At 42.7% G+C, this 16,843-nt stretch overlaps 1 protein-coding gene across 10 annotated transcripts in view; it reads left to right on the top strand.

The window, feature by feature from the left end:
• TRIP12 (thyroid hormone receptor interactor 12) overlaps positions 1–16,843 on the top strand; it is a 178,332-nt gene that overhangs the window by 15,661 nt on the left and 145,828 nt on the right. The gene's annotated exons all lie outside the window — the stretch shown is intronic.

Raw genomic sequence — 16,843 nt, 5'->3', positions numbered from 1 at the left:
GTATGGAGTGTGGTCTGCTACAGAACCTGGTCAGTGTGCATGCTGCCAATGGAGATCTGAACCGTGTGGGCCTAGGTTCCCCGGGTACGGATGATGGTCCTGTGTTTGCAATAACCAGTCACAGCTAGAATCCTGTACAGTCAGGACAATTGATTTTTTTTTCACCTTAAACTTTGCACCTGGGGCACATGTCCACTAGTAACACGTATGTGCACTTGTAAAATGCATGATTAGAGCCATATATATGTTATAATTTTCCCTAATTAATGTCTACATGTGATCACCCCCTATAATAGATCTAGTTTCCGTTCTACCACATAATATATACATACTGGCTCTCTGCTTTCAGAAGACCCCCAGTTCCCCACCCCCTGAAAGAAGGATCTACATATATAATATAGCAAGAGAAGCCCAAGACTGTAGTGTACCTTCTGATTTGCCCAAGGATTGACCCTATTCAGTGGGCCTAATCCTGGCGGTTTCTGTCCAGAGTCAGTGATATGCTTCTTAGGCCGGCTTCACACTCAGCGTATGAAAATACGGTCCGTATATTACGGCCGTAATACGCTGAAAAGTCCCGAAAATAGTGGTCCGTAGCTCCTCCGTAGGCAGGGTGTGTCAGCGTTTTTTGCGCATGACATCCTCCGTATGTAATCCGTATGGCAGCCGTACTGCGTGGTTTTCTCGCAGGCTTGCAAAACCAACATACCGCTATAGAAGTGATCCATGTGTCCCAAAAAGAAAAAAAAAAAAATAGATAGAGATATATATATATATATATATATCTATCTCTATCTATCAGTAGACACATATATGTATATATATTAATATTTTTTCCAGCGCTATACAGCTTGAAAGCCGGTAATTCAATTACCGGCTTTTTCTTTCTCCTTCCTAAAACCCGACATGATTTGAGACATGGTTTACATACAGTAAACCATGTCTTCTCTCCTTTTTTTTTTTTTGCAGATTCCACACTACTAATGTCAGTAGTGTGTATCTGCAAAATTTGGCCGTTCTAGCTAGTAAATTAAAGGGTTAAATGGCGGAAAAAATTGGCGTGGGCTCCCGCGCAATTTTCTCCGCCAGAGTAGTAAAGCCAGTGACTGAGGGCAGATATTAATAGCCTGGAGTGGGTCCATGGTTATTGGCCCCCCCCCCCCCCCCCGGCTGAAAACACCTGCCCCCAGCCACCCCAGAAAAGGCACATCTGGAAGATGCGCCTATTCTGGCACTTGGCCACTCTCTTCCCATTCCCGTGTAGCGGTGGGATATGGGGTAATGAAGGGTTAATGCCACCTTGGTATTGTAAGGTGACATTAAGCCTAATTAATAATGGAGAGGCGTCAATTATGACACCTATCCATTATTAATCCAATTGTAGTAAAGGATTAAATAAAACACAAACACATTATTTAAAATTATTTTAATGAAATAAAAACAATGGTTGTTGGAGTATTTTATTCTACGCCCAATCCAGTCACTGAAGACCCTCGTTCTGTAAGTAAAAAAACATAATAAACCAACAATATCCTTACCCTCCGCAGATCTGTAACGTCCAACGATGTAAATCCTTCTGAAGGGGTTAAAACATTTTGCAGCAAGGAGTTCCGCTAATGCAGGCTGCTCCTTGCTGCAAAACCCCGGGGAATGAGGCTAAATATAGATCAATGATCTATATTTAGCTTCATTTGCGGTGAGGCGCCCTCTGCTGGCTGTTCATAGATCGTGGGAACTTTCCTAGAAAGCCTGGGAGCTATGAACAGCCAGCAGAGGGCGCCTCACCGCAAATGAAGCTAAATATAGATCCTTGATCTATATTTAGCCTCATTCCCCAGGGTTTTGCAGCAAGGAGCAGCCTGCATTAGCGGAACTCCTTGCTGCAAAATGTTTTAACCCCTTCAGAAGGATTTACATCGTTGGACGTTACAGATCTGCGGAGGGTAAGGATATTGTTGGTTTATTATGTTTTTTTACTTACAGAACGAGGGTCTTCAGTGACTGGATTGGGCGTAGAAAAAAATACTCCAACAACCATTGTTTTTATTTCATTAAAATAATTTTAAATAATGTGTTTGTGTTTTATTTAACCCTTTACTACAATTGGATTAATAATGGATAGGTGTCATAATTGACGCCTCTCCATTATTAATTAGGCTTAATGTCACCTTACAATACCAAGGTGGCATTAACCCTTCATTACCCCATATCCCACCGCTACAAGGGAATGGGAAGAGAGTGGCCAAGTGCCAGAATAAGCGCATCTTCCAGATGTGCCTTTTGTGGGGTGGCTGGGGGTAGATGTTTTTAGCCAGGGGGGGAGGCAATAACCATGGACCCTCTCCAGGCTATTAATATCTGCCCTCAGTCACTGGCTTTACTACTCTGGCGGAGAAAATTGTGCAGGAGCCCACGCCAATTTTTTCCGCCATTTAACCCTTTATTTTAAGAGCTAGAACGGCCAAATTTTGCAGATGCACACTACTGACATTAGTAGTGTGGAATCTGCAAAAAAAATGGAGAGAAGACATGGTTTACTGTATGTAAACCATGTCTCAAATCATGTCGGGTTTTAGGAAGGAGAAAGAAAAAGCCGGTAATTGAATTACCGGCTTTCAAGCTGTATAGCGCTGGAAAAAATATTAATATATACATATGTGTCTACTGATATATATATATATATATATATATATCTCTATTCTATGTGTACACATTTATTCTACCTATTGGGCTGTAAGCTGTCAGTGTGATTTTACTGTACACCGCAGTGAATTACCGGCTTTTCTCTCTAACAGCGCTGCGTATTTCTCGCAAGTCACACTGCTTGTCCGTGTGTAATCCGTATTTTTCACGCTTCCATAGACTTTCATTGGCGTATTTCTTGCGCAGTACGGTGACAAACGCAGCATGCTGCGATTTTGTACGGCCGTAGAAAGCCGTATAATACTGATCAGTAAAATACGGCAGATAGGAGCAGGGGCATAGAGAATAATTGTGCCGTATTTTTTCCGAGTTTTACGGACGTAGTTTCTGAGCTCTTACGTCCGTAAAACTCGCAAGTGTGAAGCCGGCCTTATTTCCATAGCAAATTTTCCAAAATCGTGTTTGTGTCCATGGAATGTGTAATTAGGCCCAGACTGAAATCTTATTATTTAAGGTGACATTCACCCCAGTCGGTTAGCTCTGTCATTATATGCCCATACCAATATATACATACAAATGTGTGCATTTACATTTATGTGCGTGTCCATACAAATATATAATTTGTTTTATACAGTGTGCATGGTATCTTTGTTAGTATACACACACACACGTGTACACACACACACGTGTACACGCACGCGTACACGTGTATACTTGTTTCTGAGTGACTTGTGCGGCCTTGTATGTGCTTTCTGTTATCAGTGGAGGGAGGAGGCCTGTGTGTGAAATCTGGTGCAGTCTGTGCATTTTCTGCTTATAAAAAAGAAAAATGGTCTTAATTTTCCATTGAAGGTTAGAAAGTGAAAGCAGTAATTTGATTGGCTGCTGTGGCAGTTTTAGCTTCTCTAGGTTTTCTTCATGGGGTTTCCTTGAAAGTGAACACCGGATAAAGTTGTGTTGTGTGTTTTTTTTTTTTTTTTTTTTAATTTAAAAAAACAAAAAAAAATACCTTTGTAGCCTCTATTTTAGCTGTACTGGGCAGAATACAAGGTAGAGGAGCAGCAGTGACTGCACTTCAGGCCTTTTGTGATGCAGCCCTCTGAGGTACTATATAATACGTGGGCTGTGCTATATACTACGTCCCCAACCCCCGACATCATACATACATACATACATACATACATACATACATACATACATACATTGTATGTAAGATAGATACATACATACATAGTATGTAAGATAGATACATACATACATACATACATACATACATTGTATGTAAGATAGATACATACATACATTGTATGTAAGATAGATACATACATACATACATTGTATGTAAGATAGATACATACATACATAGTATGTAAGATAGATACATACATACATACATACATACATTGTATGTAAGATAGATACATACATACATTGTATGTAAGATAGATACATACATACATACATTGTATGTAAGATACATACATACATACATACATACATACATACATTGTATGTAAGATACATACATGCATACATTGTATGTAAGATACATACATGCATACATTGTATGTAAGATACATACATACATGCATACATTGTATGTAAGATACATACATTGTATGTAACATACATACATACATACATACATACATACATTGTATGTAACATACATACATACATACATTGTATGTAACATACATACATACATACATACATACATACATACATACATACATACATACATACATACATACATTGTATGTAACATACATACATACATACATACATACATATTCTAGAATACCCGATGCGTTAGAATCAGGCCACCATCTAGTCTACTATATAATTGTCTAAGGGTCACTTCCGTCTGTCTGTCACGGATATTCATTGGTCGCAGCCTCTGTCTGTCATGGAAATCCAAGTCGCTGATTGGTCGCGGCAAAACAGCCACGACCAATCAGCGACGGGCACAGTCCAGAAGAAAATGGCAGCTCCTTACTTCCCGCAGTCAGTGCCCTGCGCCCGCATACTCCCCTCCGGTCACCGCTAACACAGGGTTAATGCCGGCGGTAACGGACCGCGTTATGCCGCGGGTAACACACTCTGTAACCGCTGCTATTAACCCTGTGTGTCCCCAACTTTTTACTATTGATGTTGCCTATGCGGCATCAATAGTAAAAAAAAAAATGTAATGTTAAAAATAATAAAAAAAGAAAAAAAAAACCTGCTATTCTCACCCTCCTCGAGACTGCTAAGTCATCTGGGTAATTTTGCAATGCATCCTGGGAACGGAAGATGGCGGCAGCCGCGCGCGTATCGCTGGAGCTTCGCTGGATCCCATGGGGTGAGTATAGAACTATTTTTTTTATTTTAATTATTTTTTTTTAACAGGGATATGGTGCCCACACTTTCTGTATACTACGTGGGCTGTGTTAGATACCGCGTGGCTGCTATATACTATATAGACAGTGTTATGTACTGCGTGGGCTGTGCTATATATTAAGTGGCCACTGTTATATACTGCGTGGCCAGTGTTATATACTAAGTGGTTGCTATATACTGCGTGGGCAGTGTTATACTACGTGGCTGCTATATACTGCGTGGGCTGTGCTATATATTACGTGGCCAGTGTTATATACTGCGTGGCTGCTATATACTGTGTGGGCTGTGCTATATATTACGTCGCCTGCGTTATATACTGCATGGCTGCTATATACTGCGTGGGCTGTGCTATATATTGTTATATACTGCGTGGGCTGTGTTATATAGTACGTGGCTGTGTTATATACTGCATGGCCTGTATTAACGCATCGGGTATTCTACAATATGTATATAGCAGCCACATAGTATATAGCACAGGCCACGTAGTATTTGTCTGCTATATACTACATGGCTCCTATATACTACGTGGCCTGTGCTATATACTATGTGGCTGCTATATACATACATAAATACATATTCTAGAATACCCGATGCGTTAGAATCGGGCCACCATCTAGTTATTTATATAATTGCCGTGTAATGTTTTCATTTCCAGTTCTGTCGAGATGTCACCGTATCCCAGAATTGCAAGCGGAAGAAGCTCACCGACCACCATATTCGGACACCCAAGTGATGGGTGTCTCAATATGGAAACTTCTGCTGGAACCAACCAATTGCGCGGTACCGCCAGCGGAACACCGTCCACACACACACACACACACACACACACACACACACACACACACACACACACACACACACACCTTGCGACAGACCGCGTCATGTCCATTTATCTTGCAGAAAAGCTAGTCTCCACTTTTCACCCGTACAATGTATTGGATGTGGTGATTCCGCACTGTTCAGTGAACACATGAGGATTCACCTGCGTTCAATAGCCCGCAGCGCTTTAGATACAGCAAACATGTGCTACTTCAAAAGCGCTGCCAGTTCCGGATGTTGGGAACATATCCTGAGATTTCAGAAATCCCATGCAAATATCTTGTTTTTTTTCCTGACTGTTTTGTCAAAGAGTTGCTTTTTTGCAGCATGTCAGTTTCAGCATTTTTCGCCCATTGAAAGCAATGGATAGTGCAAAAAAAAAAAAAACACAGCAATACCTGCATTTTTGATGTTGCTTCTTTACTGCCAAGAGAGCAGGATTTCCCTGCTGGAAAAAGCTGTGCTAATGATGCAGAGAAATCTGCACAGAAAACGCAGCAGATTCAAAAAAGGACCATGTCAATTCTTTGTGTAGATCTGCTGTGTTTATGCACCTCTTCCATTTTCGAAATCTGCAGGGGTAAAAAAAAAGGAAGAAATCCGCACAAAAATCTGCAACGTGTGCACAGAGCAAAAAAAGGTGCAGATTCTAACCTGCGTTTTCTGCCAAGAAATTCAGAATCTGCCCAGAAAATTCCACAGTCATAGCCTGAGGCTATGTGCACACGCTGCGGATTAGCCTTAGGAATTTCTGGTGTGGATTCTGCCTCTCTTGGCAGAAAACGCGCCTGCGGATTTGTCGCGTTTTTTGTGTGTTTTTGCTGCGGTTTTCTTGCGTTTTTTACCCCTGCGGTTTTCTATAATGGAATGGGTACAAAAACGCTGCAGATTCACAAAAAAGAAGTGACATGCTACTTCTTTTAAACCGCAGCGGATTTTCCGCAAAGTGTGCACAGCATTTTGTTTTTTCTCATTGGTTTACATTGTACTGTAAATCAATTGCGGATCTGCAGCGTTTCTGCACCTCAAAAAACGCTGGGGATCTGCAGAGAATCCGCAACGTGTGCACTTACCCTTATAATGGAAATTCTGATGCAGAGTTTGATCCATTGCTCTATGGATGCTACTGGCCGATGTCTGTGTAGCTGTGACGCAGTAAAGGTAATATTGCACACATTCACACTACAACAAGCCCCCCACCCAACCCCAGTTAGTGCTGTGCGTTACTATGGCAATGGGAGGGTGCTGAAAACAATGACCCCCAGGTCTGCCATGCTTAATAAAGGCCCCTTCACATTAAGCGACGCTGCAGCGATACCGACAACGATCCGGATCGCTGCAGCGTCGCTGTTTGGTCGCTGGAGAGCTGTCACACAGACAGCTGTCCAACGATCCCGAAGTCCCCGGGTAACCAGGGTAAACATCGGGTTACTAAGCGCAGGGCCGCGCTTAGTAACCCGATGTTTACCCTGGTTACCAGCGTAAAAGTAAAAAAAAAACAAACACTACATACTTACCGCTGTCTGTCCCCGGCGCTCAGCTTCTCTGCACTCCTCCTGCACTGGCTGTGAGCACAGCGGCCGGAAAGCAGAGCGGTGACGTCACCGCTCTGCTTTCTGGCTGACCGACGCTCACAGCCAGTACAGGAGGAGTGCAGAGCACAGCGCCGGGGACAGACAGCGGTAGGTAAGTATGTAGTGTTTGTTTTTTTTTACTTTTACGCTGGTAACCCGATGTTTACCCTGGTTACCAGTGAAGACATCGCTGGATCGGTGTCACACACGCCGATCCAGCGATGTCCACGGGAGATCCAGCGACGAAATAAAGTTCTGGACTTTGTTCAGCGACCAACGTTAACGATATCGTTATGTGTGAAGGTACCTTAAGTCTAGAAGAACTCAATGCTTTTTCATTAGTTTATAACAACCAATCCTTTGGTCAGGAGAAGCAATAGTAAAAAAGGAATAATAACTATACATCATTGTCTCCTCCTCCGAAATAAATAAGTTCCTATGGGACATAGGTGCAACAGATTTTTCCATGCAGAATACATACATCTTCCAGTAATTGTATTGTAGACGAGATCTGACACAGGATGCAGGAGGAGTGCAGAGAAGCACAGCGCCGGGGACAGACAGCTGAAGGTAAGTATGTAGTGTTTGTTTTTTTAACGTTTACGCTGGTAACCAGGGTAAACATCGGGTTACTAAGCGCGGCCCTGCGCTTAGTAACCCGATGTTTACCCTGGTTACCAGTGAAGACATCGCTGGATCGGTGTCACACACGCCGATTCAGCGATGTCAGCGGGAGATCCAGCGACGAAATAAAGTTCTGGACTTTCCTCAGCGACCAACGATCTCCCAGCAGGATCCTGATCGTTGGTCGCTGTCACACAGAACGATTTCCTTAACGATATCGTTGCTACGTCACAAAAAGCAACGATATCGTTAACGATATCGTTGTGTGACGGTACCTTTACTTTTATACAGCCATTCCACTGTTTTACAGATCTTGTCATCACTGTCCCCAATTCGGCTCAAAATCTAAATTCCTGATCAGTAAATTTCCCACAAAGCCATGCGCATACGTTGAGTATTTGGTGAGTGTCTTTTTTTTTTTTACCTCCGTATTTGTAAGCTAAAACCAGGAGTGGGTGATAAATACAGAAGTGGTGACGTGTTTCTGTTATACTTTTCCTTTGATTGTTCCAATCCCAGTTTTGGCTTAAAAATTCTGATGTAAAATGCTGACCAAATACTGAACGTGTGAACGTGGCCTTTTTATGTCTTCGGAGTGTGGGAGGAAATATGAGAATTGTGAGGAAATGCATGCGAAGAACATACAAACTTTGCTGATGTTGTCCTTGATTGAATTTGGACTCAGGACCCCAGTGCTGCAAAGCTACAACACTTAACCACTGAGCCACCGTGCTGCCCCTTTAAACACGCAAATGCCATCAGACGCACGACTTTCCAAGAGTAGATGGTGAAAGGAAAAATATTGGACAATGTTGGTTCTGGGGCAAGTCTTCTCCATTGAAGACTTTCTATTATAAAGACTTTTTGGGATTTTTTTTCTTTTGTAAGCAGGAAAGTAACTTGGTTAGCGATTATGTGCAAAAGAAACCATAGAGCGATGACAGCCGGCACCCTGCTATTTACCGCTTTTTTTTCCTTATAAATTAGTGTTCTCTGGAAGAGGAGAACTGCAACCTTACTGGACAACTTCTCCACATTTCTTTTGTGCTATTTATTATGTGTTTAGGCTGAGCTATAAGCAAAATAAAACTCTTTAGTACAATATCTCAGCTGGCCGCTGTTATCCTACATGCGTCATGCTTGTGTTAAGTATTGCCACTAGACAGTGTGTGTGTGTGTATATGTATGTATATATGTGATATATGTGTGTGTGTGTGTGTGTATATATATATATATATATATATATATATATATATATATATAATTATATACTATATACGCGCGCGCATGCACACACACACACGCACACGCAGTTGAGTCCATATATATTTGGACAGACAACATTTTTCTAATTTTGGTTATAGACATTACCACAATGAATTTTAAACAAAAAAACAAAGGAGCTCTCCATGCACGTGAAACAAGCCATCCTTTAGCTGCGAAAACAGAAAAAACCCATCCGAGAAATTGCTACAATATAAGGTCTCTTTCACATTTCCGTCGGACCGACGTACCGACAGACGTTGTGCAAATAGTGCACAACGTGGGCAGCGGATGCAGTTTTCAGACACATCCGCTGCCCGTTATGAATTCCAGGGAGGAGGGGGCGGAGTTTTGGCCACGTCGCACAAAAAAAGTTACATTGAACGTTTTTTTGTGACGATGGTCCGCCAATTACTGACTCATCCAGTGCACGACGTATGGAATGTGTGTCCATACGTCAAGAATCGTCGGTAATACAAGTCTATGTGCAAAAAACGCATCCTGCGGGCAACTTTGCAGGATGCGTTTTTTGCACAGAACGCATTGCAACGTCTTCAAAAAGACGGAAATGTGAAATAGGCCTTAGGAGTGGCAAAATTACAGTTTGGTACATCCTGAGAAAGAAAGAAAGCACTGGTGAACACATCAATGCAAAAAGACCTGGGCGTCCACGGAAGACAACAGTGGTGGATGATCACAGAATAATCTCCATGGTGAAGAGAAACCCCTTCACAACAGCCAACCAAGTGACCAACACTCTCCAGGAGGTCGGCGTATCAATATCCAAATCTACCATAAAGAGAAGACTGCATGAAAGTAAATACAGAGGGTTCACTGCACGGTGCAAGCCACTCATAAGCATCAAGAATAAAAAGGCTAGACTGGACTTTGCTTAAAAACATCTAAAAAAAACCAGCACAGTTCTGGAAGAACATTCTTTGGACAGATGAAACCAAGATCAACCTCTACCAGAATGATGGAAAGAGAAAAGTATGGCGAAGGCGTGGTACAGCTCATGATCCAAAGCATACCACATCATCGGTAAAACACGGCGGAGGCAGTGTGATGGCTTGGGCATGCATGGCTGCCAGTGGCACTGGGTCACTAGTGTTTATTGATGATGTGACACAGGACAGAAGCAGCCAAATGAATTCTGAGGTATTCAGAGCCATACTGTGTGCTCAGATCCAGCCAAATGCAGCAAACTGATTGGTCGTCGTTTCATACTACAGATGGACAATGACCCAAAACATAAAGCCAAAGCAACCCAGGAGTTTATTAAAGCAAAGAAGTGGAATATTCTTGAATGGCAAAGTCAGTCACCTGATCTCAACCCAATTGAGCATGCATTTCACTTGTTAAAGACTAAACTTCAGACAGAAAGGCCCACAAACAAACATCAACTGAAAACCACCGCAGTGAAGGAAAAAAAGGAAGAAACACAGCGTCTGGTGATGTCCATGAGTTCAAGACTTCAGGTAGTCATTGCCAACAAAGGTTTTTCAACCAAGTCCTAAAAATGAACATTTTAATTAAAATTATTGAATCTGTCCAATTACTTTTGGTCCCTTTAAAAGCAGGGTGGCACATTTTAACCTCTTTCTGACCTCAGACGGGATAGTACGTCCGAGGTCAGATACCGTGCTTTGATGCAGGGCTGCGGCGGTGAGCACGCATCAAAGCCGGGACATGTCAGCTGTTTTGAACAGCTGACATGTGCCCGCAATAGCGGCGGGTGAAATCGCGATTCACCCGCCGCTATTAACTAGTTACATGCCACTGTCAAACGCTGACAGCGGCATTTAACTGGCTGGGCGGCCAGTCACATGATCACATGATCGGGGGTCAGCGATGCATCAAAATGGTAACCATAGAGGTCCTTGAGACCTCTATGGTTACTGATGCCGGCCTGCTGTGAGCGCCCCCCTGTGGTCGGCGCTCATAGCACACCTGCATTTCAGCTACATAGCAGCGATCTGATGATCACTGCTATGTAGCAGAGCCGATAGTTGTGCCAGGCTATTGAAGCATGGCAAAAGTGGAATTTTTTTTTTTATATATATACCGTATATACTCGAGTATAAGCCGACCCCCCTCAAATTTTGCAACAAAAAACTGGGAAAACTTATTGACTCGAGTATAAGCCTAGGGTAGGAAATTATGCAGCTGCCGGTGAATTTCAAAAATAAAAATAGATGCTCCATACCGTTCATTATTGCCCTATAGATGTGCCATATAAAGCTGTGCCATATAGTGCTCTGCACCGTTCATTATTGCCCCATAGCTGCCATGTAGTGCTCTGCGCCGTTCAGTATTGCCCCATAGCTGCCATATAGTGCTCTGCGCCGTTCAGTATTGCCCCATAGCTGCCATATAGTGCTCTGCGCCGTTCAGTATTGCCCCATAGCTGTGCCATATAAAGCTCTGCCATTGCTGCTACTGCTGCAATAAAAAAAAAAAAAACGCGATACTCACCTCTCTTGCTTGCAGCTCCCAGCGTCCGGTCCTGGCGTCTCTCCGCACTGACTGATCAGGCAGAGGGCGGCGCGCACACTATATGCGTCATCGCGCCCTCTGACCTGCACAGTCAGAGCGGAGAGACACCGGGAAGACAGAGCGGCGCCGGGAAGATGGAGCGACGCCCGGCGTGTGGAACGCGGACAGGTGAATATTACATACTTACCTGCTCCCGGCGTCCCGCTCCCTCTGCCTGTCACAGCTGTCTTCGGTCCCGCAGCCTCTTCCTCTATCAGCAGTCACCGGCACCGCTGATTCGAGAAATGAATATGCGGCTCCACCCCTATGGGAGGTGGAGCCGCGTATTCATTTCTCTAATGAGCGATCCCACATGACCGCTGAAGAGGGGAAGAACTGCAGCACCGAAGACCGTGGGACGGCAGGGGGAGCGTCAGGATCGCCGGGACTAGGTGAGTATGCCTCAGCGCCCTCTCCCCCTCACCCGCCGACCCTGCCGCCCACCGTGACTCGAGTATAAGCTGACAGGGGCACTTTCAGCCCAAAATTTGGGGCTGAAAATGTCGGCTTATACTCGAGTATATACGGTATATATAAAAGTTTAAATTACCCCCCCCCCCCTTTTTTGCTCCATTCAAAATCAATTAAAAAAAATCAAATCTACACATATTTGGTATCGCCGCGTTCAGAATTGCCCTTTCTATCAATAAAAAAAGATTAACCTGATCCCTAAACGGTGTAGCGAGAAAAAAATTCGAAACGCCAGAATTACGTTTTTTTTGGTCTTAGCGACATTGCATTAAAATGCAATAACGGGCGATCAAAAGAACTTATCTGCACCTAAATGCTATCATTAAAAACGCCAGCTCAGCGCGCAAAACATAAGCCCTCACCTGACCCCAAATCATGAAAAATGAAGATGCTACGGGTATTGGAAAATGGCGCTTTTTTTTTTTTTAATAGCAAAGTTTGGAATTTTTTTTCACCACTTGGATAAAGGATAACCTAGACATATTAGGTGTCTATGAACTTGTAATGACCTGGAGAATCATACTGGCAGGTTAGTTTTAGCATTTAGTGAACCTAGTAAAAAAAAAAGCCAATCAAAAAACAAGTGTGGGATTGCACTTTTTTTTGCAATTTCTCCGCACTTGGAATTTTGTTTCCCGTTTTCCAGTACACGACATGCTAAAACCAATGATGTCGTTCAAAAGTACAACTTTTTTCGCAAAAAATAAGTCCTCACATGGCCATATTGATGGAAAAATAAAAAAGTTATGGCTCTGGGAAGAAGGGGAGCAAAAAACGAACACTGAAAAATCCCAAGGTCATGAAGGGGTTAAGGAGCTGAAACTCCTAAACCCTTTATCCAATTTTAATGTGCATACCCTCAAATGAAAGCTGAAAGTCTGAACTTCAACTGCATCTGAATAGTTTTTTTGTTTAAAATTCATTGTGGTAATGTCTATAACCAAAATTAGAAAAATATATATAGGATCAGCCATTTACCAATGTCCCTGCTTGTGGTACCGTATGATCAGTACATCTCATTAGAAGCAGTTGTCTATCCTGTAGTTTAAATTTGGAGAACAAAGCATGTGAAAATGAAGTGAAATTCTCTAGAGATGTTTTCCCAATGGCTTGTGTTACTGTCACGTTACTTATTCCATATCGATGCCAGGGATGCAGAAAATGAATCAGTGGTTCCAGTTTTGCCTAGTTGATAAGCGATATTCCCCTAACAACAATGCAGGTGCAGACTGATATCAGTTCTTGTGACTTTTAGGTTGTCAGTACACATATATGGTTCTTGCTGCGTAGCGGTTCCCATTTGTCTTCCAGTTTTCCTTTTCACACTTAGGCTATGTGCACATGTTCAGGATTTCTTGCAGAAATTTCCTGAGCAAAACAGGACATTTTCTGCAAGAAATCCGCATGCGTTTTTGGTGCGTTTTTTTTTCTTCAGATTTTTCCGGAGGTTCCCAATGCAATAATACAGTGGGAAATCCGCAAAAAATCCGCAGAATTAATGAGCATGCTGCGTTTTTTACCGCAATGCGTTTTTTTTTCGTGGAAAAAAACGCATCATGTGCACAAAAATTGCAGAATGCATTTTTCAAGTTTATATAGAAAAAAAGTGAACAATCTGCAACGTGTGCACAAAATATGCAGAATTCATTCAAAATGATGGGATGCATATTGTATGCTGTTTTTTTGCGGTTTTATAGCCTTTTTATCACGACAATATGCGAAAAAAAACGCAAAAATCAGCAACTTGTGCACACAGCCTTACAGTTGTGGATCCTACTTCTGCCACCCCATGTATCTTTTTCCAATAGTTTTTATTAACCTTTTATAAACCAGACATACAATTAGTATAGGTATTTGGTGAGGGAAGAATCGGGGAGGGGGTAACATTAAAGGAGGACTCACAAAGTATTGGCAATATACCAGCATAGTAACGATAGCCATGTTAGGAAAAGAATGTGTTGCCAGTAATTTGAATAACAATAGAACAAAATCAGGTATTACAACTAGTGAGGTATATACTCGGAGAAGGTATATCAGGGGTAAATTTTATTCCAGTGAGCCCGTTTTTTGGATTGTTTGATATGTCATTGGCAATAGCGAATTTGTATTCATAATCTATGAAGAGAAATTATCAATTAAATCTGAGAATTTGGGTGGGTCAGGATCCTTCCAGTGGAATGGTGTGGCATACTTGACTACCGGGAGGATGTGAATAGTAATGGACCTGAGAGCAGGGTTGAAGTCTTCCAGGTCTAATGACAAGAGTGCCATTTGTGGGGAGAGAATGACATTGTTTCCAAAAAACATGAAGGAGGCTTCCGTGTTGGCCACAATTCCTCCAGCATAGAGGGGAGAAGTGAGTTTATGTGGGATAACCTGGCAGGGGTATAATACCATTTGGAAATGATTTTGAAGTAAGTTTCTTGGAGTGTTATTGAGATGTTGAGGCGTATGTATAGGTTAGAGCGTTTTCCCGCTTTTCAGGCAGTCAAAGTTTATTTAGGTCCTTCTCCCATCTAAGCATGTATGGGTTTTTATATGTATTTGTAGCTCCAGAAAATTCTGCGGTTGATGTTACTCAAAAGGTTTAGGAGTTGCTTCTGAAAAATTATTATTTTTTTTTTTCTGAAGGAAGTTTTGAGTCTGATATTTAAGAGTTATATATTGAAAGAACATCGACGATTGGGAGAGTACCGTATATTTGCTTTTTAAGTCACTGAAGGAGAAATTTCTCCCATCATGGATGTATCCGAGTTTCTTTATGCCATATTCATGCCAGCATGAGGGGAGTACCTAGTTATAGAATGATGATAGTATGAGAGACAGTGGGAGTGTTTTCGAGGTGTTTGTTTTGTCTGTTCCTCGTTTGGATTTGGAGAATTTTTTCCACGCATTTAGGCTTCTTTCACACTAGCGTCGGAATCTCCCCGTCGCAATGCGTCGGGGAGAGATTTCGACGCTAGCGTTTGCTGCATTGCACAATGGGTGCAGCGGATGCATTTTTCCAGCGCATCCGCTGCCCCATTGTAAGGTGCGGGGAGGTGGGGGTGGAGTTCCGGCCGCGCATGCGCGGTCGGAAAAAGCGGTCCGTCGGGAGAAAAAAAGTTACATGTAGGGTTTTTTTTCTCCCGACGGTCCGCCAAAGCACGACGCATCCGTCGTGACGGATTTAAAAAAACGCTAGTGTGAAAGTACCCTAAGGTTGCGGCGAAAATGGGATGAGAATTGGTATTGGGGTATTTGTTTAATATACTGTATGTTTGAATAGTACCTTAATTCTCGTGGGGGTTTGTAATTGTTTAATGCAAATTCTAAGTCCATCCAGGCCGGAGGTTTGTCCACGTATCTCTTGAACTGGAGTCCCTTGACATCGTTCATCCCATGGTCTTGTTGATTTGCAGCACTCTCTAAAGACAATGCAAGACCTTCTCATAATATTGTAATTTCTCATAATATTGTAATTTTTTTTTCCCTTTCCCTCGATCTGTCAACCAGGAACATGTACATATATAAATTGTGAAAAATGACTGGGGACAAGATGAACCTTCCTCTCTCGCCTCCTCTAATCATGTTCAGCCAACTCTATGGCCATCAGGAGTGTGCAGTCTGTGCGCCAAAGGGCAGCCTCGTCTATTTGGATTCTGACTCCTTCATAGATGTCCAATAATAACCAATAAACTAACTTCTGTCTTCCTTTGTTTTTTTGCTAAATGGGGACTAAATTATTAATGTTGAGAGCTACACACATTGTAATAGTGAAATAAAATGTGTTTTATTTTTTTTTTTCCACCTATTGCCGAGATTAGTATTTGGCACTTACTGAGTTAACACCAACTTCGACTTACCCATGGTTATCAGTTTTCACTGGGGTGTACTTTCCCCTGTATGACACTGACCAGTCATATGCAGACAACACATCCCACTATAGCTTACAGCATGTTTCTCAGTGTGTGAGCTGTAATGCCTGCTGTCCGCAAGCAGCTTGTACTCTCTTGCAGTCAGTTCTGGGCTACTTCTGGGTGGGATGTAATGAGACTGATCTGATCTTACTGCTGAGTGAGCACATAAGGGTTTGTAATGAGGAACAGCTAAACTCAGCTGAGCTGTACGTCTCTCCCCTCCCCAACCATGCCCAAGGGGCTTTATCTAGGAGGTGTTCACATCTGAGCTTTGTAATCTTATAAGAGGTTAGGGTACCGTCACACAGTGGCATTTTGATCGCTACGACGGCACGATTCGTGACGTTCCAGCGATCTCGCTGTGTCTGATACGCTCCTGCGATCAGGGACCCCGCTGAGAATCGTACGTCGTAGCAGATCGTTTGAAACTTTCTTTCGTCGTCTAGTGTCCCGCTGTGGCGGCATGATCGCATGGTGTAACAAAGGTGTGCACGATATTGTATACGATGTGCGCATAGTAACCAACGGCTTCTACATCGCACATACGTCATGAAATTATCGCTCCAGCATCGTACATTGCAAAGTGTGACAGCAGTCTACGACGCTGGAGCGATATTGTTACGATGCTGTAGC

Source organism: Ranitomeya imitator, chromosome 5 (genome assembly GCF_032444005.1).
Source record: "Ranitomeya imitator isolate aRanImi1 chromosome 5, aRanImi1.pri, whole genome shotgun sequence".
In the NCBI taxonomy this organism is placed as follows: Eukaryota; Metazoa; Chordata; class Amphibia; order Anura; family Dendrobatidae; genus Ranitomeya; species Ranitomeya imitator.
Note: the sequence above shows the minus strand (reverse complement) of the source record. Positions and strands in the feature narration are given on the sequence as shown.